This window comes from Lissotriton helveticus, chromosome 9 (assembly GCF_964261635.1).
Source record: "Lissotriton helveticus chromosome 9, aLisHel1.1, whole genome shotgun sequence".
Classification (NCBI taxonomy): domain Eukaryota; kingdom Metazoa; phylum Chordata; class Amphibia; order Caudata; family Salamandridae; genus Lissotriton; species Lissotriton helveticus.
This window is the reverse complement of record NC_136070.1, coordinates 771961099-771983997: the sequence shown is the minus strand read 5'-3', so window position 1 is coordinate 771983997 and position 22899 is coordinate 771961099.

Genomic DNA, 22899 nt, shown 5'->3' with positions numbered 1-22899 from the left:
GAGTGCAAAGAAATCAAAAAAGTGAAAATTCTACTTTCATTCTTGTGGTAGTGTCATTCATCCAAAGTTCCATATGATAGAGGACCGTGACAATAAATGTGACAGGATTGAACACAGGAATTCTCCATCATATCCTGAAAAATACACATAAAACATACAGTTAAAATCAAATAAAATCAATGTAAACCTGCAAAGGAAAACATGAATGATTATATCTTTTTAACTTATTCATTTTACACAGCTTGTTCTGAAGCTAACATTAATATTGTTCATAGAACTAAGGGATCCTAGGAAATGGGGGGGGGGTGTGTGGGGGGTTTGGTTGGGTTTTTTTTTGGTGTACGAGGGAGGTGAGGGAGTAATTTATCCCTCGTGTAAATGAGTGGCAAGCTCCTCATCCCAGTTATGCCCTCCCGGAAATTTAGTCTCGAGGTCCATGATCCAGCGTGATTCCTTCTTCCTCAACGCCAGTTCACGGTTACCCCCTCTTCTTCCAACATTTACCTGTTCTACCACAAAGAACTTGAGCAGAGAATTGTCTGAGTTGTGGAATTCTCTAAAGTGCCTTGCAATAGGATAGTGACTGTCAACATGAGTGATGGCCCTGAGATGTTCCATTACTCTCTTTTTGGCTGTGCATGTGGTGCTACCCACATACCTTTTGTTACATGGGCATTCGAGTATATAAACAACGTACGTGGTGGAACAGGTGAGGAATTGCTGAATAGATTTATGTTCCTTCTTCCCTGGTATGTTGATATACTTCACCATGGTACTGTTGGAGCACGCCTTACAATGCCCACAGGGGTAAAACCCTCTAAGACCTTGAGTGTGTTTTATGTTGTCAGTTATGTCACTTTTAATGAGCATATCTCTCAGATTCCTGCCTCGTCGGTAAGTAATTTGGGGTCTAACAGTGAGGAGGGGACCTACGATATTGTCACTACGTAAGATTTTCCAATTACTGGCAAGTATTTTCCGTACTTTATCGGATTCCTGATTAAAGGTGGTTATAACTCTCACGTTATTCTGGGTATCACTACCTATGTCTGAGGGTGTTGGGTTGAGAGCTTTCGTTCTATCCACACTCCCGACTTTTTGGACAGCTTTATTCAGTACACCTTCGGGGTATCCTCTCTCTCTAAATCTGTTCAACATGCAATCTTTTTCAGCTAAAAAGGTGAACTCATCGCTACAATTTCTCTTTGCTCTGAGTAGCTCACCATACGGAATGCTCCATTTAAGAGGGTCCGGGTGAGCGCTGAGGGCATGGAGGAGGGTGTTCCCTGCGGTGTCCTTTCTATGCAGTTTAGACGTGAGATGCCCATTGGTGACTTCTATTTCTGTGTCAAGGAATTCCACACATTTCTCACTAATGTTATGAGTGAGATGTATATTATAGGAATTCCGATTCAATGTATCAATAAACGTGACAGCTTCTTCACGTGTACCTTGCCAAACGACGAACAGATCGTCGATATAACGTATCCAGGTAGTGACTTTATCAAAGTATTTTTTGAGGTCAATGTCCGATCTGATTTCTTCCTCCCACTTCCCTAGAAACAGATTCGCAAAACTAGGCGAAAATGCTGAGCCCATGGCCGCCCCACGTACTTGTTTGTAAATTGCTCCATCGAACATGAAAATATTGTTCCGTAAACAAATTTTCATCATGTTTATGAGCATGTGGGTATGGTCCATGAAGCAATTATCCCTTTGTCTAAGAAAATACAAGCTAGCTTCCATGCCCTGTACATGATCAATGATCGTGTACAGTGCATTGACGTCCATAGTAATGAGAAGAGAGCCCTCTACCCATTGTAAATTATCAATCTTTTTCAAAAAATCAGTGGTATCTTTGATATATGCCGGAAGTTTGAAAACATATTCTCTCAGGAAGTGGTCTACATACTGCGAGAGATTCTCATTGACACTACCTAGGCAGGAGATGATGGGTCTGCCCGGGGGGTTGAGAGCATTTTTATGGACCTTGGGGAGCAGGTAGAATATGGGGAGCTTGGGATAATCTTTCTTCAAGAAGCAGAATTCATGCCATGTCAATAAGCCCTTGTCCCGCCACTCAATAAGTGATTCCCAGGTTTCAAGTATACATTCATTATACTGGACCATAGAGCTTTTAACATAGAAGTCACTGCTGTTGAGTTGTCTCAATGCTTCGTTTACATACATATCCCTACCCCATAGGACAATATTTCCCCCTTTATCTGCAGGACGCAGAACAACACTTTTGTCTTCTGCTAATGAGAGAATGAATTCCCTCTGATTTTTGGTGAGATTGAAATCACCCTTTCTGCTAGATCTCGGTGCGTGTTTGAGATTCTTCAGTTCTCTAGTAACCACATCGTGGAATGTATCGATAGAATCGTGAGGCATGATGGGACAAAACACAGATTTGGGTTTAAAGGAAGAACCTGCCGCTTTGTCCGTTCTATTCTCTTCCATGCTGCTATTATAGGTATCCTGTTGACTTTCCCAAATAGTCAAATCCATGATATCAGCGGATATTTCCTCAGGAATAATATCCAAAGGGTCACCTCCACCTGCCGTATATACCTCTCCTTGGTTATGTTTGAGATAGTGCCATTTCATAAGTTTCAATTTCCTAGTAAATTTAAAGATATCCACTCTTGTGTCAGGGTAATTGAACAATTCTGTGGGGCAAAAAGTGAGACCTAAACAAAGAGTTTGTTTCTCAGAGTATGTGAGGGTTCTAGAGGAGAGATTGATTATAGTTTTGTTTACCATTTGTGCATCCATGGTTATTTTTTGTTTTTGTAACCACTTCTTTTGTTTCCCACTGGTTTTTGTTGTTTCTTTTCGTCTCCTCTGCTGGAACTTGAGTCGTCGTCTGAAAGACCTCCCCTTCCTTTCCCTCTGCCCCTTGGGCGCCCTCGTGTTGGTTTCTTCTGGAATATCGGGGTTGGGTCCTGGACTTTCTTGTGTCGTGTTCTGAGAACCCTGAACTCGTCTAAAAAATTGGCCTGCTTGGTGATTGGTTCCATCTCGGATGCGGTACTATCGCTTTGTCCAGATGCATCGCTATATGATTCAGTGCGTACACTGGACGTACCTGCTTCCACCGATGCTGTACTAGTGACTGTATTCTGCTTGGTAAGGCCAGCTTGATTATAAAGATAGTCATATTTGGGGCTATATGTAAGAATTCTCCCGCTTTCGTAATCACCGCAGTCTCTATGTAACTTGCGTTGTTTCCGATATTTGATATCGTCTTCATATTTTTTAAGACGAGTTTTCAATTCCTCTTTGAATTTGGTGATAGTCTCCTGATCAGGGTGGCTGGCAAATTCATCGTCTAGTTCCTTGAGTTGTTTCAAGATGCCATCACGTTCCTCCCATGCATCTTTAATAAGTATCAATAGCATGTTTTTGCTGCTAGTTGCGGAATTCAGTGCCCAGTCCTGTAACATTTGCGGGTTAGGTGATTCATGGGTTGGGGTTATATAAATCCTAAGTCCCCGTGGCACCATTTCTTTATCCACATAGTCTTGCAGGGAGGTGGCCTCCCACCATCGCGAGCTTTCCTGTTTGCGAAGTTTCTCATATTTCCTCAGCTGAATAGATAAGGATTTATTGTCCACAGTTACACTGTTAATAGGCACAGTGTAAGCTTTGCCAGGGGCCCTAGCGAACAGAGTCGCTGCTTCGCGTTTCCTCTCTCCGTCGTCATCCATTGAGAAAAGAATTGTAAATTAAAGGGCGTCACTTGAAAACACTGTGTAGAACGAAATTGTTATTTTTATTTTTTGCACTCTAGGTCTGACTGGATAACACAGCGGTAAATTACCGTCTTGTAGGTTCAATACTTCATTGTGAGTAACTGCAATCTCCCCCGCTACAATGAACGGTTCCTGATGCCACACGAGTAATTTCAGAATGATAAAACCCCCCACACCCCCCCCCCCCCCCCATTTCCTAGGATCCCTTAGTTCTATGAACAATATTAATGTTAGCTTCAGAACAAGCTGTGTAAAATGAATAAGTTAAAAAGATATAATCATTCATGTTTTCCTTTGCAGGTTTACATTGATTTTATTTGATTTTAACTGTATGTTTTATGTGTATTTTTCAGGATATGATGGAGAATTCCTGTGTTCAATCCTGTCACATTTATTGTCACGGTCCTCTATCATATGGAACTTTGGATGAATGACACTACCACAAGAATGAAAGTAGAATTTTCACTTTTTTGATTTCTTTGCACTCTCCCTGCTGTCCGATGTATACATATTTGTTTTGTTTGCAAGACTTTTCTGGTACATGGCTAGACATGTCAATTGACGAGTCCATGTTTTGATTATTGTTCCAGACCGCCGTAACCAATGTACCTAGTGAATCTGGCTTATATTCACATCCACGACTGAATAGCTGTTTCAGTTGGAAGGGCACTAGTCCTCATTCTTCTTTAAAATGTTGCATGACAATAGTTTGCATGGTAATATGAATTTGTTTTGTAGGTACTGTCCTACTACGAGATACATTAGTAATACTTACTTGTATTTTTCATTTGAACAATTTTTAAAGTCTAAGAGGGCACTTGTCCTCAAATGTTTATTTTGTTGCAGTAACTTGCGCTGCATTAATTCCTTGTTCTCAGGCACTGTCCGAGTATGAGATATTATGGTCACTTTTCACCAGTTCAATATGGCGGTCGTTTTACTACATTACTTTAGTGGAACTGTTTGTATGTCCGTTGTCTGTGTTTACTTGATCGAAATGTATAACTCATTGTCACCACCAGGGGGTTTTCACGTGTGATCAAGACAAATCAGTTGTTGAAACGCGTAGCGTGTTGCTGGATAAATAAATCCGCTTTTCTGCAATTTCCTGAGTGCGTCCTTTATGCTTTGTAAGCAACCTGTGGATCTAATTGGATTTTCGGCTTGTGGTTCGCCGAACTTGGACGCCACCTGACTCGGGAGCGACGATCCCGGTAGAACCCTTTTGTGCCTACATATATATATATATATATATATATCAATCACAAAGTTGCTCACAAATGAAGGCGCCACTCATAGCATGTTGAACTCCTTTTATTCAATGACTGCAGGCAATGACAGCCACTTTCTTAAAACAAAAATCCATCGCCAGACGCGTTTCAAGCATATCCTGCCCTTGTTCACTGGCTTCTGCATGGGGAGAGGCAGCGTCGAATGCGGAACACCTGCAGCACTTTTAAATACGCTGTACTTCCCTAGTGGGCGTGTGTAAATTGCATCCTGGTTATTGCAGTCCACATTCGATTCAAACCCCAGTGGGTGTCGCCATGGCCCATAAGTTTGTGCAAGTATTTACCCCAGTGGGTGGTTAAAAGTGAAGAAGCTGCAATCCTGCATCTTACTTCGTCATTTGAATCGGACATGCCATCCCTTTCATCAGCGCACAGGATCCTCCGCGCTGAAGGTCTGCTTACTCTGCAGCAGGGCACCTTCGCGGCCAGAGCAGACCGCTAACATCAATTACAAAGTTGCTCCCAAATGAAGGCGCCACTCATAGCATGTTGAACTCCTTTTATTCAATGACTGCAGGCAATGACAGCCACTTTCTTAAAACAAAAATATATATACATCCAATACCAGTCCAAACTCTCTTTCAAAAGAAGGCGCTGACTCCGTGAATATGCTTCAAAGTAATATTTCTTTATTCCGATTAAAACGACCCAGGCGCGTTTCGACGATATTCACCGCCTTGCTCACTACCTGCCTAATATATATATATATATATATATATATATATATCATCACACTCTCCCTCCAGCAAGAGGGATAAATGGGCGCACTCCCTTAGATGCAATATTATGATGTAATAATCATGTGACTGCCTTAAATAGTTTTGGAAAACAGCAGGAAGTTGATCGTGACCAAGATGCTTGCGTCATCGAAACGCGTTGATCAAATGCTTTCCATTGCCCAAATTTAACCTTGAATAAACGAAAATTGTGGCAAATCTAAGGGAGTGCGCCCATTTATCCCTCTTGCTGGAGGGAGAGTGTGATGTTATAAAACTGCATGGTTCCGCCGTAGGTGTCAGCACCCGTGATGAGCGCTCAAGGGTCGGGGACTTGTGAACCAGCGTGTGGATATATATATATATATATTCACTGAAAAAACCATAGGTTATAGACCATATATAGTTAGGAATTAGCATTTAAAAAACCTTATTTTACTCACACAAAACCATTGAAATTCCATATATAGTTAGTTGCACTAACTATATATTGCGCACCCGCAATCCACTGCTGATGATGTCACATATTACATCATTCATGACATGGTCAGTGACATCACTGATGACAACATCCAGTGACTATGTTTCTGTAAAGTTAAAATATGTCTTACATATTGAAGAATGAGTGGATGTATAAGTGTCTGGACGAAGGATTTAGTAGGTGCATGACTGAATGTATGAGTGAGTGATTAAATGTGTCTCACTGAGTGCATGGGTTAGTGACTAAACTGTCTTAATTTGTGCATCATTATGTCTGTTGTTCTGTAAACTGCTGCATGTGTTGATCAGTAGCTATATGAGTAACTATATGGGTTATTGATTGATTGCCCAAGTATTTGCATGGGAGACTGAGTGTGTGTGTGGCTGGATGGGAGGTGTGTGACTCTGTACAGATCAATGTGTACTTGTATCAATGATTGTATAAGAGAGTAAGTATGTGTTAGTATATGGTTGAAAACGTAAGGTGCTCTATGTTTAACTGTATAGAGTAGAAAATGGAAGTGTGATTGATTCTTTACAGGACTGACTAGGTGTGTGAGTAACTCCATGGATGAGTGGCAGAGTGTGAGTGTCTGTATAGGTGTATGAGTGCATATGATTGTGTTGTAAACATGAGTGATTGTATGTATGAATGATTGTATGGGTGAATGAGTGAATGTGTGTGTAGACGTAGGAATCAGTGAGTACGTATGTAGTAACTAGTATTGGTGTGTCAATGGTTTCAAAAATTATACTCTGTTTTTAACACTGGGTGAAACAGAGGTTATATTAAAATGTGAGGAGATGCATTGTATTGTCACATGAATGATATCATCAGTGATGTGGTCATTGATGTCAAATGAGATGTCATCAGTGATGTCATTTGAGATGTCATCAGTGATGTCATCAGTGATGTCACTGACCATGTCATGAATGATGTAATATGTGACATCATCAGCAGTGGATTGCGGGTGCGCAATATATAGTTAGTGCAACTAACTATATATGGAATTTCAATGGTTTTGTGTGAGTAAAATAAGGTTTTTTAAATGCTAATTCCTAACTATATATGGTCTATAACCTATGGTTTTTTCAGTGAATTTTCAAGGTTTTGTAAATGCTAATTCCTAACTATATATGGTCTATAACCTATGGTTTTTTCAGTGAATTTCAATGGTTTTTTAATAGCAAATATCATAAGCTGTCGAATGTCAAGTACGTGGTAAGAATTTTTTTTTTCGTGTTTATGCACACTGATCTGCTTTGATTGCTGCCCCCCACCCCTCATTTCTATTAGGAGTACTCTCTCTTTGCAGATAGTGAAGGGTAGTTAACGCAGCCCTTTCCCCCTTTGTAATCTGTCGTGCCTGCTTCTCTCTCCATTTGATTGATTGTTCTCTTTGGTTCATTCTCTATTTACAAACAAGCACAGAGTCGCAATACTCTGTTTAGTCTTTGCAGATAGCGAAAAATCGTGTAAAAAAACAAAAGGAATCGAGCAAAATCAGTAGGCCACTAATGGGATCTCTTTTTGACCTCGCTAAAATAGAAACATTAGGAACAACCTGTTGAAAATAGCAATGCGTATGTACATAAGCGGCGTTCATTTGTGTTCACAGTACCCCTTGTTGATTGTTTCAATCGAGCATTGAATTGTTCGATGTTAATTCTCTTAAGGATCTTCTCTACCTGCAAACGAGGAAGAATAGGAATATTCTCTCTCCCTTTGCAGATAGTGAAGGGTAGGTAACGCAAGCCTTTAACACGTCGTACCTATTTCATTCCTCATTGATTGATTGATTGTCCGAACATTGACTGTTTGGGAATTAGTTCTTTTTGGAGGTATTCCCTGTTTGCAAATAAACGTAGGAAAATCTTTGCAAGTAGTGAAAGGGTACGTAATGCGGACCTTTCTCCCCCGTTGTAATCTATCATGCCTATCCCCACTGATTGATGCACCTGTTTCACCCGGACCATTTACTAGACATACGTCATCTGGCCCGACCAGAGAGCACCCCTAGTGAAAAGGACATATGCAATAATAACGAAGTGATCACTGTATCCTGTTAACAGAAACTTTAGCATGAAACAACCTGGAAAGAAAAGAATAGGAAAACGAAAATCAGTAGGCCACTGATGAACATGAACTTTTATTAAACAACGAACAAAGAAACGATAACATAACGTAATGATAAAACCTATTAATGTCCTAGAAACAAGAAAACGTTAAAATATGCCAGTGGTGAGAGACCAGAAAAACAGTAAGAGAAACCAAATCACCCCTCGCTGTCCCACCGCCTGCCACGCCAAAAAAATCGATAGACTAGGGAAAATGCAAGTCAGTAGAACATCCGCCCCCACTCTGGAAACTTCCAAGGTGGGGCAGGGTTCCGGCTACGCCCAGCCGGGAGCAGCCCATATAAGGCAGGTCCTGCTGCCACGCCTCGGCCAGGAGATCCTAACGTAGGGTGTAGCCGGAGGAGAGGCCGAGACCAACGGGACCCGGCCAGGGGATTGCCTTTACAACGCTGAACAGTTGCAGGGGGGGGGGAATGTCTCCTCGACCCTCCCCTCTCTCTCCCAGTCCGGCCGCGGTGGCCCTTGAGAGTTGCAGGTAGTCCCGCCACATGCTCTTCCGGTCCGGCCACCAACGGTCGGGGGGCCGAGGCCGACGGAATCCGGCTGCAGCCGATAAACCAAGAAACCCGTTCATGGGGCCAGAGCCAGGGGCGTCCGGCCGACATCCACCGGAAGCCCGGCCCGAAGACGGACGGGACACTTCTTTCTTTTATAATGGCTGCGACAACACTGGGGGGGGATGTCTTGCACATGCCTCCGACCCCCCCCTCGTCCTCATCGCCTGGTCCGGCCATAACAAATCTCAAGCGAGACGCCGTGGGGTGCACTGGGAGGGAGAGACGGTGCGAACAGGCCTCTCCCGCCTCCCCAGTGTAGGCTTCCCAGCTGCACCCTCAGCGGTCCAGGCGCCCGGAAAAGAGTTCTTCCACTGTGGCCATGCTGCAACGTCTCGCCCGGCAGGGTGGAGCCCGTCCGTTCATTTGACCCCGCGATCGCCAGTAGCTACCGAACTCTCAAAATGGCGGTCGACCTGGCAAGAGCGGGCCCAGCATAAAGAAATGGCCCGGTCACTGGTTGACTCCACCACCGTAGTCCTCCACGACCTTGAAGATTCTAGAGGAGCCGCGGGAGTCTCCCACCCCCGATGGGGAATGACTGCCATGATCACCCGTGGAGTGACGAAACTGTATCCGCGGGACGTCGGCGCCAGCCTCACTTTGAATTACTAGAATCCTGCAGACCTCACTTCCGGTGAAAGCACAGTGTGACCCGGTAGGAAAAATTGTTGCACCCCCTCCCCTTTTTGACTGATAGTTCAAACCACCGATCCTTTCCTTTGCCCTTTTAACGGAACTTTGGACTGCCTCCCCCTCTTTTACATTTTCTAGAGAAAACAAAACATTAACCACTACATTAGCATAGCAGTTGACACCAGAACTGTTTTCAAATTGAAAACCAACAACATCTTCAACAGAATCCTTTTTGTTTCTGCTGTGACCCTGCTCCAGCACAGGCATTGTCCCCAGCAGTAATTCTGCAATGCCGGTAAGAATAGCTGTGGTGCCTACTGGACTCACTCACCCCCGCGGCGCCCCACGCCGTTATTTGCTGGGCGGCAACTTGCTAGACATCACCTTCGTGACATCCAGATTTCAGCGCGTTCTGCTGCCTTGGAACTATTCGCACAACAGACCGCTACTGACAAGAATATTTCATTATTGGTGCTGTCAATTTCAATAAATCTATTACTGTTTTTGTTTTGTTGTATATATTTATATGTTATTAAAGTTTTATATTCCTACTACTTTGTTGGAGTGCTATATATTTTTTATGTGACACATAATTGTAAAAACTTTGATGTACAAAGAGTCATTCCTGGAATCTTCCGCTTCAGGCTCGGTCCCCTCCCCAATCACAATACAGGATAGTTTTCAGATAGTAGGAACACGTGTGGTGTGACGGATCTCATCGGGTGTGGGCCTTGATCTACTATAACTCCTTTGAAGAGGGGTAATTCTTTACAGCTGGGGCCATAAACTACATCTGCAGGGCTAGCTGATAGCCTGGACAATCGGACACAGAGGAAGAGGAGTGTCACAGGGTGCGGTAGTGAATAGGGCGAAAGGGAGGTGTCGGGCGGGCACAGTGTGATTCTCAGGGAAGAGCAGCGCAGATGGGGGGAGGTTTATTGCCCATGCATAAGACAGAGAGCGGGGGTGACCAGTGCCTGGGGAAGATGCTTGCGAGGGTGAGGAGCCATGCTACGAATCGACAGCGTGCAGAGAGTGGGTCTGGTCAAGACATCTAAAATGGCTGCCGTGCACGACAAAAGTGTGGCATTTCAAAAAAGGCAAGATGGCGCAGACAATGTTTTTCAACACTTCCTCATTTCCTTCGAATCGAACGTTAACAGACGTTGGGGCATATTACCAAAGTTAAGCGATATTTATCGCTAACGATGCTTACCAACCAATTTTTTACCACTAAGCATCGTCAGAAATTATCGAAGATAAACCTTACTATTATCAAGGTTTATCGCAAATGCGATAATAAACGGCCGCAATGCATGAATATCGCTAAAAACTCAGCGATATTCATGCATTACCGAGCTAATACTCTTAGCCATGTTATCCACCTCCCATTGGATAACATGGCTAAGAACTGCTCAGGGCAGGTGTTACTTTTTGGAGATATTCGCGCTTAGCGCGAATATCTCCAAAAGTTGGTAATAGGAGATAGATATCTTGCATGTTGTAATGCAAGTTATTGTGGTATATGGAACTCATACCATAATCTCTCAGGAAAGCAGAAACTGATCCTTTTGGGACCGCCTAAAAAGGCCTAGGGGGTGAGGAGTACTCTACTTTGCCCCCTTTTCACGTTCCGAACTATTTTATTTTACTCTCTTCTGTAATTACACAAAATACCAGCGATAAGATGCATCGGAGACACACAGTGAGAGAAAGGAGGCCGGAGATGAAGAAGACATGTCAAATACACATTGGAGATAATATAGTGGCAGAAGGGAAGTAAATATGAGTAAACTTACCATGTAACATAAAAATGTTGCACTCTATACTATAAGTCTCATTTTATACTACAATCACTTCGCTACAACCTCATAAATTAAAAATAAAAATAAATAATGTCTCAAACAATTTTTGATTTCTAAATATAAATTTATTCTTCAAAATTTTCTAAATTTGAAACAACTAGTAACATGTCCTCATCAGTAATTTCCTCTTCAATCATCTCATCTGGAATCTCCTCATTAAAAGTCTGCAATGATGATTCTTGTAACTCTATGGTCTCCAAACACTCGATAAATTCGCCATCAAGAGATTGATCAAAAAAATCATTCAAGTCATCTCCTCCTTCTGACAATATTTCATTATTGGTGCTGTCCATTTCAATCAATGTAGTGGAATCATTCAAGTCATCTCCTCGTGACAATATTTCATTATTGGTGCTCTCAATTTCAATCAATGTAGTGGAATCATTCAAGTCATCTCCTCCTTGTGACAATATTTCATTATTGGTCCTGTCCATTTCAATCAATCTAATGGAATCATACAAGCCATCTCCTCCTTGTGACAATATTTCATTATTGGTGCTCTCAATTTCAATCAATGTAGTGGAATCATTCAAGTCATCTCCTTGTGACAATATTTCATTCTTGGTGCTGTCCATTTCAATCAATCTAATGGAATCATACAAGTCATGTCCTCCTTGTGACAATATTTCATTATTGGTGCTCTCAATTTCAATCAATGTAGTGGACAATTCAAAAGAAATTGCCACGGTCTCTTCATTGTGAGCCATTTTATTTTGAAATTGCTTGCTGTAAATTGCAGAAAAAAATAATCACTTTCATTTATCGTTTTTAGTAATACATAATATAAAACTAACTTCATCAACTATTTAGTATAACAGAAGGACTGCAAATAAATAACAGAAAACATTTTTCAAATTATCTTCAAGTGTACAACATAGTTCCCCTTACAAATTAACAACTCACCTTTTTAAAAGTAGCAGAAGTGTTAGTACTGTGTAAATCAAACACCAGAAATTCACCACCAAAAATTCCTCACAAATGTACCTCAGACAGTAGTATCACAAAATGGCTGTGGTTTCCTCTCATTTGACATATATACATAACCAATTAACTTTCATCACACACAAATACAAAACCAAAGTAACATTTTAATTGGTTCTAAATTTCAACACTTTCAAATGTGTTTTCCCCATGCAATTTTCCATAGGACATTTACATACGTCTACAGCCTGAATGGCTGAACGGAATTACACCAAACTTGGCAAAATGGTACATCAAACCTAAGAGGTCAGGAAGGATCTACTATGACCCCTTATGGTCATTTCCCCCTTCGCTTTGGCCTCCTCTTGTCTCTCAATCCTACCGAGAGACAAGATGGCGGCCGCTACGGACTGTTTGGAATGTTGACAGACGCCGGAGAACCAATCAGCTTCGCAAAGCTCCGTAACGCGAAAAGTACGCGAAGCGGAGCGCTGTTACAGATATATATCTTTTTTTGAACGTTAATTTCTCAAAATCCACTGGAGCACATATATTGAGACCTAGCAAAGGCACATCGGGCTACCAGTCCCTAATATTTTGCCAAGTTTCGTGCAAATCCATTCAGGTGTTCGATTATTATTATTATTATTTTTTTTTGCCCCGCGGGGCCCTTTTAAAACCTCCACATCAAACCTAGGGGGTCAGCGAGGATCTACTATTCCCCCTTATGGTCATTTGCCCCTTCGCTTTGGCCTCCTCTTGTCTCTCGATCCTACCGAGAGACAAGATGGCGGCCGCTACGGACTGTTTGGAATGTTGACAGACGCCGGAGAACCAATCAGCTTCGCTTCACAAAGCTCCGTTGCGCGAAAAGTACGCGTCCTAGGACGCTGCCCGGTCCGCTGTTACAGATATATATCTTTTTTTAAACGTTAATTTCTCAAAATCCACTGGAGCACATATATTGAGACCTACAAAAGGCACATCGGGCTACCAGTCCCTACAATTTTGCCAAGTTTCGTGCAAATCCATTCAGCCGTTCGGGCTAAAAGTGAGGCCAACCGCCCTATGGAAAACTCAATGTTAAAAACACGTTTTGGGACCCCCCTTTTTTCTCGGCCCCCCCTTGACGAACCCCCCCCAAATTTTCAAGGGCTGCTCAGAAACAAAATGTGCCATTTTCCTGAAAATTTCAGCCAATTCCGTCCACAAACGCCAAAGTTATTAGACATAGAATTTTCAAAAAACCCATAGAGAAAAAATCCTAACTATATATACCTACTGGCGACCGCCAGTAGGTAATATATATATATATATATATATATATATATATATAACCTACTGGCGGTCACCAGTAGGTAGTTATAGTTAGGACCTATTATGCATAGGAAATCCACCACATTCAATTGCCAATAACTTTGACGCCGATTGATGAATCTTCTCGGAATTTAGCAAACTTTTAGCCAGCTCAGTTCCAATCGTTCCCTGAAAGTTTGGGGGTGATTGGTCAAGCGGGGGCCGAGAATAAATGGGGTCCCAAAACGTGTTTTCCCCATGCAATTTCCCATAGGACCTTTAGCCACGGCTACAGCCCGAACGGCTGAACGGAAATACACCAAATTTGGCAAAGGGGTAGTCCTCAGTTCAGACTTGTGCCTTTTGCATAAATGGTGTCAATCTGTTCAGTAGTTCCTGAGAAAATTACTGTTGAAGCCATTTATATATCTATGGGCGCGGGGGATACGCGTATTGTGCGAGGATTGTAATTGTATCATAAGCGCAACGTCCCAATCACACGCTCAATGCTAATTGGCTGTCAAGCGGTTGTAAACATTCTAAAACAGGAACTGTTGGCAGCCATGCTGTGCCTCAGTAGAAGCAAGGCTGAGGAAGTCAGTGGAATATGTGTGAAAAACGGTGAAAGGGGGCAGGGTAGAAATAATTTTACCCTCCAGATCTGCTTAGGGGGTGCCAGAAGGACCCCCAGGGCTGACAATTTTTGTTTAATTGCGGGCAGGTGGGTGTAGGGTGCGCGGAGTCTGCTGTAAAATAAATGAAATAAAAAACAAGGTTTTTTTATAATTCGCTCCCGCGGGCGGTAAATACCGGGGGCAAAATTATTATATTTTATGGGGCACCCTTATAGTTAGACCTCGGGGGGGCTAAATACCGGGAGCAAAATTATTAAATTTTATGGGGGGCACAGAGGTGCCCCCCAGCCCCGGGGATCGTCAACCCCCGAGGCTTAAAAGAAAAAAATGGTGGGGGGGGTCGAAGGTCCTCAAAGGTATCGGGGACCATCATCTCTCAGGCTTTATGTATTGTGGGAGGGGGACTACGTGGCCCCCCTTGTGGAGCACTTGAGGGGCCTGTTACCCCCCGGGGCTACAAAAAAAAATCATGATTGGGGAGGTGGGGTCTGTAAGGTCTCCAAAGACCCGGGGACCACCACTCCCCGAGGCTTTATGTATTGTGGGAGGGCCGGCTTTTGCAATGTCCCAGGGTGCCCATCCCACCCTCCCAAAGTAAGGAAATCTGTTCTCTCTTTCAAAATGTAAATCAGATTGGTTTTCCACATGGGGAGCTGCATGTTAATAGTTCCTGATGTGGAAAAGTAATGCAGGATCCCAAACGCGTAGAAGTTGTGCAGCAAAGGCGCTGGAGTCGCGCAGCCTACAGATTATGAGTCGTGCATCCAGCATGTGCAAACCACGGGCCGCACTGAGCGCTGCTCGGTGCGCAACTTTTACTTTTTCTGTAAAAAAATAGCCCCTATCAGTACTTTCTAATATTCCCGGGGATCGTATCCCCAGGGTCTCAGAAAAAATGTTGGGGACCGTGAGGGGAGCCACAAGGCCCCCATGGTCCCGCCGGCTTCCCGCGTTCTTCGGGAGCCGGCATTGCTTTTCCGCAAGGGAAGATGCTAACTTGTATGTGGAAATGCAATCTTGTTTGGATTTTGAAAGTGAGAACAGATTTCACTGCTCTGTCTTTCAAAATGCAAACAAAGTTTGCTATGGGAGAGCGGGAGCCGCAAGACTCCCGCCTTGTCATAGCAAACAGCAGTGTCCCGGTGGTAGGCACCCCGGGACACTGCAGGAACCAGCACTGGGGCTTGGCGGTCCCCAGGGCTCTCGAGGGTACCATGTGGAGGGCTACGCAGCCTGACTGCCACTATATACAAATCTCCGGGGGTGGTGGTTCCTGGGGTTTGAGGGATGTTGTTGAGGCCTACACACTTTTAATTTTGTAGGGGGGCTTGGACGCGAAAGTGGCACAAGGGGGTTGTAAATCTGGTACACAGTGTTTTGTTTTACTTTGCTTTCCTTTCTGTCTTGTAGAGGATTCACGGTAAATATAACGGTTTTCGTACAGCCAGTACCTTTCAAAGCTAACCCAAAACGGCTTTCTGCCTGTTACCATAGTAACAGTTCATAGAACACTTACGTGAGCACAGAGGTTAGAAGCTCACCACACTATGTTGCTAATGGAAAAAGTTACTGTGCTGGAGTTTTAAAACTTTTCCATAGGAACCGTTAGTCGTAGCTATAGACTCTGGTAGAGATCTGGTAAAGAGTTAGCTTCAGAATTTTACTTCAAATTATGAATATAATTTCAATTGGGGACCGACATCCCCCCAAAAAAAGACGTATATACTTTTTTTGATTAACTTTTATTAAAACAACAATAACTGAAAACGTAACTTAAAGATAACAATACAATAACTAGAAACATACGTTTAACAAAATAATATAATAAACAAAATGTCATATGGATTAGCGTGCTACTCGCCAAAAAAGAGCTTCGAAGTCAGGGGTAGTAAGCGCTATATAAATGCAATAACAATACAATACAATATGGACTTGAATAGAATTACTGTAGGTAATCTGCAAAACAAAAAAGAAAATTAGTGTTTAAAATTAGATCAATGTGACTAAATGAGGTCAAACATTACAAGTCAAGGTAACACTTGACGATATTTCCTTATTTTAACGTGTGCAGTGTGCCTGATACATTTCACTTGTCGTATAGGCCCGCGTTCAAGCGGTATCTGTATGGAAGTGCCTACCACGTCAGATTTACATTACAGATCAACAGGTCTTTAAAATAATTCAGAGATGAGACAGAATTAGGTGAGAGATCAAGTCATTATTCAGGACAATATTCTTTAGGGTTTATTTACAAGACTCTTGCGCCCCTTTAGTGTTACTTTTCTCATGTTGAAAGTGACGCAAAAATGGCGCAAGGGGCTTGTAAATAAGGTCTTTTAATTCTAATGCATTTAATCGGAGGGATTGTATATGTACGCCGCTCTGCTTACCTTGTGTAAACACTGTGACCAACAGAGTTCACAACTTGAACTCAGCTTTGGTTCTACACGTCAGAGTGGACAGCAGTGTCCATAACTTTAAAAGAGAAAGAAAAACAATGTGAGAGAAAGTGAGCGAGAGAAAGAGAGAAAAAACAACATTAAAAGTGTGGGAGAAAGTTATAGATGGAGCAGTTAATACTGGAGAAAATACTCGTAGCTCACCTTTTGCCTCCATTGTGTGTCCAAGGACGTGCTGCTTCATAGTGCACCCTCCAGTTTAGTGATCTGAAAGATAGTATATAGAGTTAGTAGTTAGTAATAGCATAGTACATACAAATGCACATGTACATTTTTGGTTTATTTTTTTTGTACACTCAGGATACTATATTACAACAAGTTCCACTGTAAGGAGGTGTCTGTGCGGTGTTTTTTTCAAAAGTACTATATCCCATGCATTCCCACTGCATAGCGGTGAGTTCTCAATATTGGGTATCTAGACTGTTGCACCCCATTGACCTGCAGAGTCCGAAGGTGAGTGTTTTTCTTGGGAAGTCAGAGGCAGAATTAGAAGCTTCTTGCGCTACTTTTCCCATGTTAAAAGTGACACAAAAGTGGCGCAAGGGGCTCGTACATCTGCCCTTCAAACTGTTGTAACCTATCTATTCTCACTGGCCGGCGGTAATTGTACATTCCTACGCAGTGAAGCTGCCGCACACTACCCACTTTCTCCTTTTACTGATGACTTGTCATTGTTTCGGAAACAAGCTTCTTTGCTCACCTTGTGCCATTGGCCTGATTCAAAGAGGGTGCACTACATGTCGAAGCAGCTTTCTCAGAAGTTGGTACAATGGCCAAGCATCATCGCAGAGTTCTCGAACGTTGAGTTTTAGAGGTGTTGGGGGGGCGCCAACTTGTGAAACACAACCTCTAACATAAAAAGGAAGTTAACATTGTGTGTAAGTTTTTTTATCAAAGGAGAGAAGAAGTGAGAGAGTACCTGCAAAGAATATTCGCAGCTCAACTTTGTCACCAGTGTGTTTTTCACTACGTGCTGGGACATAATGCACCCTGAAGCTCTGCATCTAAAAGATATTAAAAGAAAGATGTTATGATTGGTAATTGTTACTATCTTAATGTGGAGTTGAATAACATCGCCCTTTCACACACGTTCCATCTCACATTTGAAAGAACTATTTGTATAGTTTATATTCCGGACGTTTGAGCGATTATAAAAACGTTCCTGCTATTGGAACAAATATATATACATGTCATTTGATACACTATAAGGACTGCGTTCATCTAAATCGCTGTGTCACCTTTTTATATCCAGTCTGCTGCAGCCCATCGACTCCCTCCGATGCGCACCCAGGCCTCACTGCTCACCTTTTCGTGGACAGGACACGTTCTACATCATGTAGTCCTGATTTGCCACTAAGAAGTCTCACATATAGTGCTGAGTCTTAATATCTCTATGGCTAACGACATACTCGTGCTCCCATCATCATCATCGCAGGTTCTTCACCCTCTCAGTCCTTCCTGTACCACTAATTCAGTGGCCAAAGAGGCCATGCTCGTGGTAGTGGGCCCCCTTGTTCGGTAGTTCGGGCCTACATGAGGCTTCCGAAGCACTAGGACGGACCATCACAGCGCTTGCGATGGAAGCAACTCTAAAATGGCGTAGAGCACAGGCGCCCAGTCTTTTTTATTGGTAGGGTCACGAGTGTAGTGACGCATGTGCTGGATGGGTGTGGTGTGGGTGTATACCAGCCATGAGGGAGTGTGTGTGCCGTTTTGACAACTAGATCTGGAACTAAGAAAGAACTAAAATGGAAATTTTGGCAATGTTTCGTTCTTGTGTTTTCCTGGAAGCGTAAGTGGAGTGGGCTGGCCTGACATATGCCAGTGCTGCGCGAGGCTCTGAACCATGATTCCGGGGCTATGGGCGTGGTCCCGTCGTGAGCTATATGAGAATTCAAGTGATTCGAGTGTCCGTTTTGTAGTGCTGACGTCACCAGGGTCTTAAAAGCAAATGTGTCATTATATCTGTAAAGTGGTACAATTTGGCCAACATGGAAGGTACGGGGTATCACTGACTGTATATTTGTTCATAGTTGCACACATAAAAGATGGTGGACATGACGTATTTCTGCGATTATGAATGTTTATTGTACATTCAGTGGAGTATTGTAACTGTAGTAATACAGGGCTGTGAAAGATTTAAGTTGCAGTTTTTGGCACATGAAGGGCTGTTAATATATATACATATGTGGTCATTCAGGTAGACTGAAGAACTTGATGCTGGAAATCAGTGTTCGAGTCTCGGAGTTGCATCCACATCCTGTTATTGTAGAGAAATGACGTAATCTACACGTGCCAGAAAATGTACTGTAAATACGGTGCTCATGTAAATTGCTGATATACTTTTGGGTTGATTTTGCGCTATATAAATATGCTTTTAAAAAAAAAAAGGAGGAATAGCCCACTCTGACTTTCACAGGTAAGATGGTTGCATACGCTATCTATAGTACAATATAATGTGGTAGGACCCTGGGGCAGCATTTTACAAACATAATAAATACACAGACACAGTTAGATAGTTGAAGTGGGTACGGGCACGTGTGCTCAACTCCATTTTATTACGTTGTTGTTGGTAACAAGTAGAATAGTAATCATGATATCATACACAGATATTTAATCATAAACGGTTTACTAGTTCTGTTGTACAAATGTAGGAGCATTGTATGTGAAATAATACACAGAACATTCTATCGTAAAGGATTCATGAGTTGTGGTGCACTGAGGTAGGGGCGGTTTGTGTGCAGCCTGCGATGATGCGTGGTCCAGGCAGATCGCACTGGTAAAAGTGTGTTTTGACTATTGAATTTTGCCTTAACAAGGGCATGTGGCAATTATTTACGGTGTACTGAGTTAGTGGTACGTCTGGCGTTTATCGTGTGCTCACCCTGCGATGATGCGTGGTCTGAGGGGGCTGTACTGAAATCATTCACTGTTGTATACTGGAGTATATGAACTTTGAGGGGGACAAAAAAAAGTAGCATTGATGGTTATCAATTGCTCTGCAAACTAGGTTACTGTTTGCTCCCCATAACAAATTAAACAATTGCACTTCACTCTGTGCATTCTAACTTTCTCAAATTGTGGACGTATGTCTGGTGGCGATGTTGAAGGTGATACCCCAGAGGTACTTGGTATTGCCGATGGTGGAGGTACATTTTGGCGCAAACTTCTACATTCTTTGTTATCATAGTTCACAGAATGCAACAATTGAAGGTGGTTGCGCATACTAGCAGTGCAACAGCACTAATTTTTCCCTGCTTTAAACAAATTGAGGCTGAATTTAATGATGTCTATAGTGTAGATAAAAAGGTAAATTCAAGTTGTGAACCCTATTGTACCCAGTGTACATGGAAGCTAGTAGTCAGTACAGTTATAGAACAATGCTTTTTTTCTCTTTTTTTTAACAAAATCTGAATACATACAGTATAATTGACTCTGCGTTAAATAAATCAAGGTTGAATTTCCTACTGTCTGTAGTGTATATGCAAAGGTGAATTCAAGTTGTAAACCCTGCTGTCCGCAGTGTAGGGTGGAGTGCATCATCTGCAATCATGGTGGAAGTGGAAGATAGGACATATATAGAAGACATTATTAAAATATTTCTGGGACATATAAAAGGGATAGAATGTGTCTCCGTGACATAAAACTCTTCACTCTTCTTTGTGATAATTCATGTGAATTTTAACAGAATCATAACACATACAGTACAATTGTTTCTGCATTAAATTAATCAAGGTTGAATTCCCTACTGTCCGTAGTATACATGCAAAGCTGACTTCAAGTTGTGAACCCTGCTGAGTGTAAATTGAAGGCAGTAGTTGACACAAACATCGAGGAATGCTTTTTTGTTACAGTTAACATATTCTAAGGACATAGTACAATTGTCTCTGCCTTAAATTAATCAAGAATTAATTAAATGTTGTCTGTAGTGCTTAAACGCTTCTGGTATCAAGTAGTGAACTCTTTTGATCGCAGTGTACATTTGAAAACAGCACTCAGTACACTCATTGAGGAATGTTTTTTGCGGCATCCTTTAAGAAAATTGTCTCTGCCTTACATAAATCAAGGATCTCTTGAATGCTGTCCGTAGTGTAGATGGAAAGCTGAATTCAAGTTTGAACCCTGTTGTACGCAATGTAGATTTAAGGCAGTAGTCGACACAAAGATCGATGAATGGTATTTTGTCACATTTAACAGTATCTGAGGACATAGTACAATTGTCTCTGCCTTAAATAAAACAAGGCTGGATTCAATGCTGTCCGTAGTGTTGATGCAAATCTGAATTCAAGTTGTGATCCCTGCTGTCCACAGTGTAGATTGAAGGCTGTAGTCAGCACAGTTATAGATTAATGCTTTTTGTCACATTCTTTTACAAAATCGGAAGACATAGAATCCAGTTGTGAACCCGGTTGTACACAGTGTAGATTGAAGGCAGTAGTCGACACAAAGATCGATGAATGGTATTTTGTCACAGTTAACAGAATCTGAGGACATAGTACAATTGTCTCTACCTTAAATAAAGCAAGGCTGGATTCAACGCTGTCTGTAGTGCAGATGCAAATCTGAATTCAAGTTGTGAACCCTCCTGTCCGCAATAGAGATCGAAGGCAGAAGTTGATATAGATATAAGTCTACGGTGCTGTGGCGCTGAGTTCTCAATGGGCCTGTATCGAGGAGGCACATGGTCATGGCGGCAGCCACGTGGCAGGGTGTGGACCTTTGCTGTGGCAGGGTCTCTTCTCTTCGCAGAAGTGAACCACGGCCAAGGCGTAGCCTAATTATTTATAGTCTTACGTTGACGTTGTGTACGTTGGATTAGCCAACTCTGCTTCTGTTTCAAAGGGGGGAGAGTTGAACACAGCTACATGAGCAAAATATTCCCCAGTGTCTGAGATAATATGGTTGCATCCACTATTCAGTACATTACACGTATCAATGATATATGTACACACTGTCATGAATGATATAATATGTGACTTCATCACCAGTGGACTGCAGGCGCGAGAGTTACAGTTAGTACATCTAACTATCATGGAGGAATTTCATTGGTTTTGTATGAGTGAAATGTCCAGATAACTATAACACCCCTTAAATCTATGTTTTTTCCAGTGAATTTCTAAGGTTTTTTAAATGCTAATTCCGAACTATAACCTGCCTGAAACCTATGTTTTTTCAGTGAATTTCTAAGGTTTTTTAAATGCTAATTCCTACCTATAACCTGCCTGAAACCTATGTTTTTTTCTGTGAATATATATATATATATATATATATATATATATATATTCACTGAAAAAACCATAGGTTATAGACCATATATAGTTAGGAATTAGCATTTAAAAAACCTTATTTTACTCACACAAAACCATTGAAATTCCATATATAGTTAGTTGCACTAACTATATATTGCGCACCCGCAATCCACTGCTGATGATGTCACATATTACATCATTCATGACATGGTCAGTGACATCACTGATGACAACATCCAGTGACTATGTTTCTGTAAAGTTAAAATATGTCTTACATATTGAAGAATGAGTGGATGTATAAGTGTCTGGACGAAGGATTTAGTAGGTGCATGACTGAATGTATGAGTGAGTGATTAAATGTGTCTCACTGAGTGCATGGGTTAGTGACTAAACTGTCTTAATTTGTGCATCATTATGTCTGTTGTTCTGTAAACTGCTGCATGTGTTGATCAGTAGCTATATGAGTAACTATATGGGTTATTGATTGATTGCCCAAGTATTTGCATGGGAGACTGAGTGTGTGTGTGGCTGGATGGGAGGTGTGTGACTCTGTACAGATCAATGTGTACTTGTATCAATGATTGTATAAGAGAGTAAGTATGTGTTAGTATATGGTTGAAAACGTAAGGTGCTCTATGTTTAACTGTATAGAGTAGAAAATGGAAGTGTGATTGATTCTTTACAGGACTGACTAGGTGTGTGAGTAACTCCATGGATGAGTGGCAGAGTGTGAGTGTCTGTATAGGTGTATGAGTGCATATGATTGTGTTGTAAACATGAGTGATTGTATGTATGAATGATTGTATGGGTGAATGAGTGAATGTGTGTGTAGACGTAGGAATCAGTGAGTACGTATGTAGTAACTAGTATTGGTGTGTCAATGGTTTCAAAAATTATAC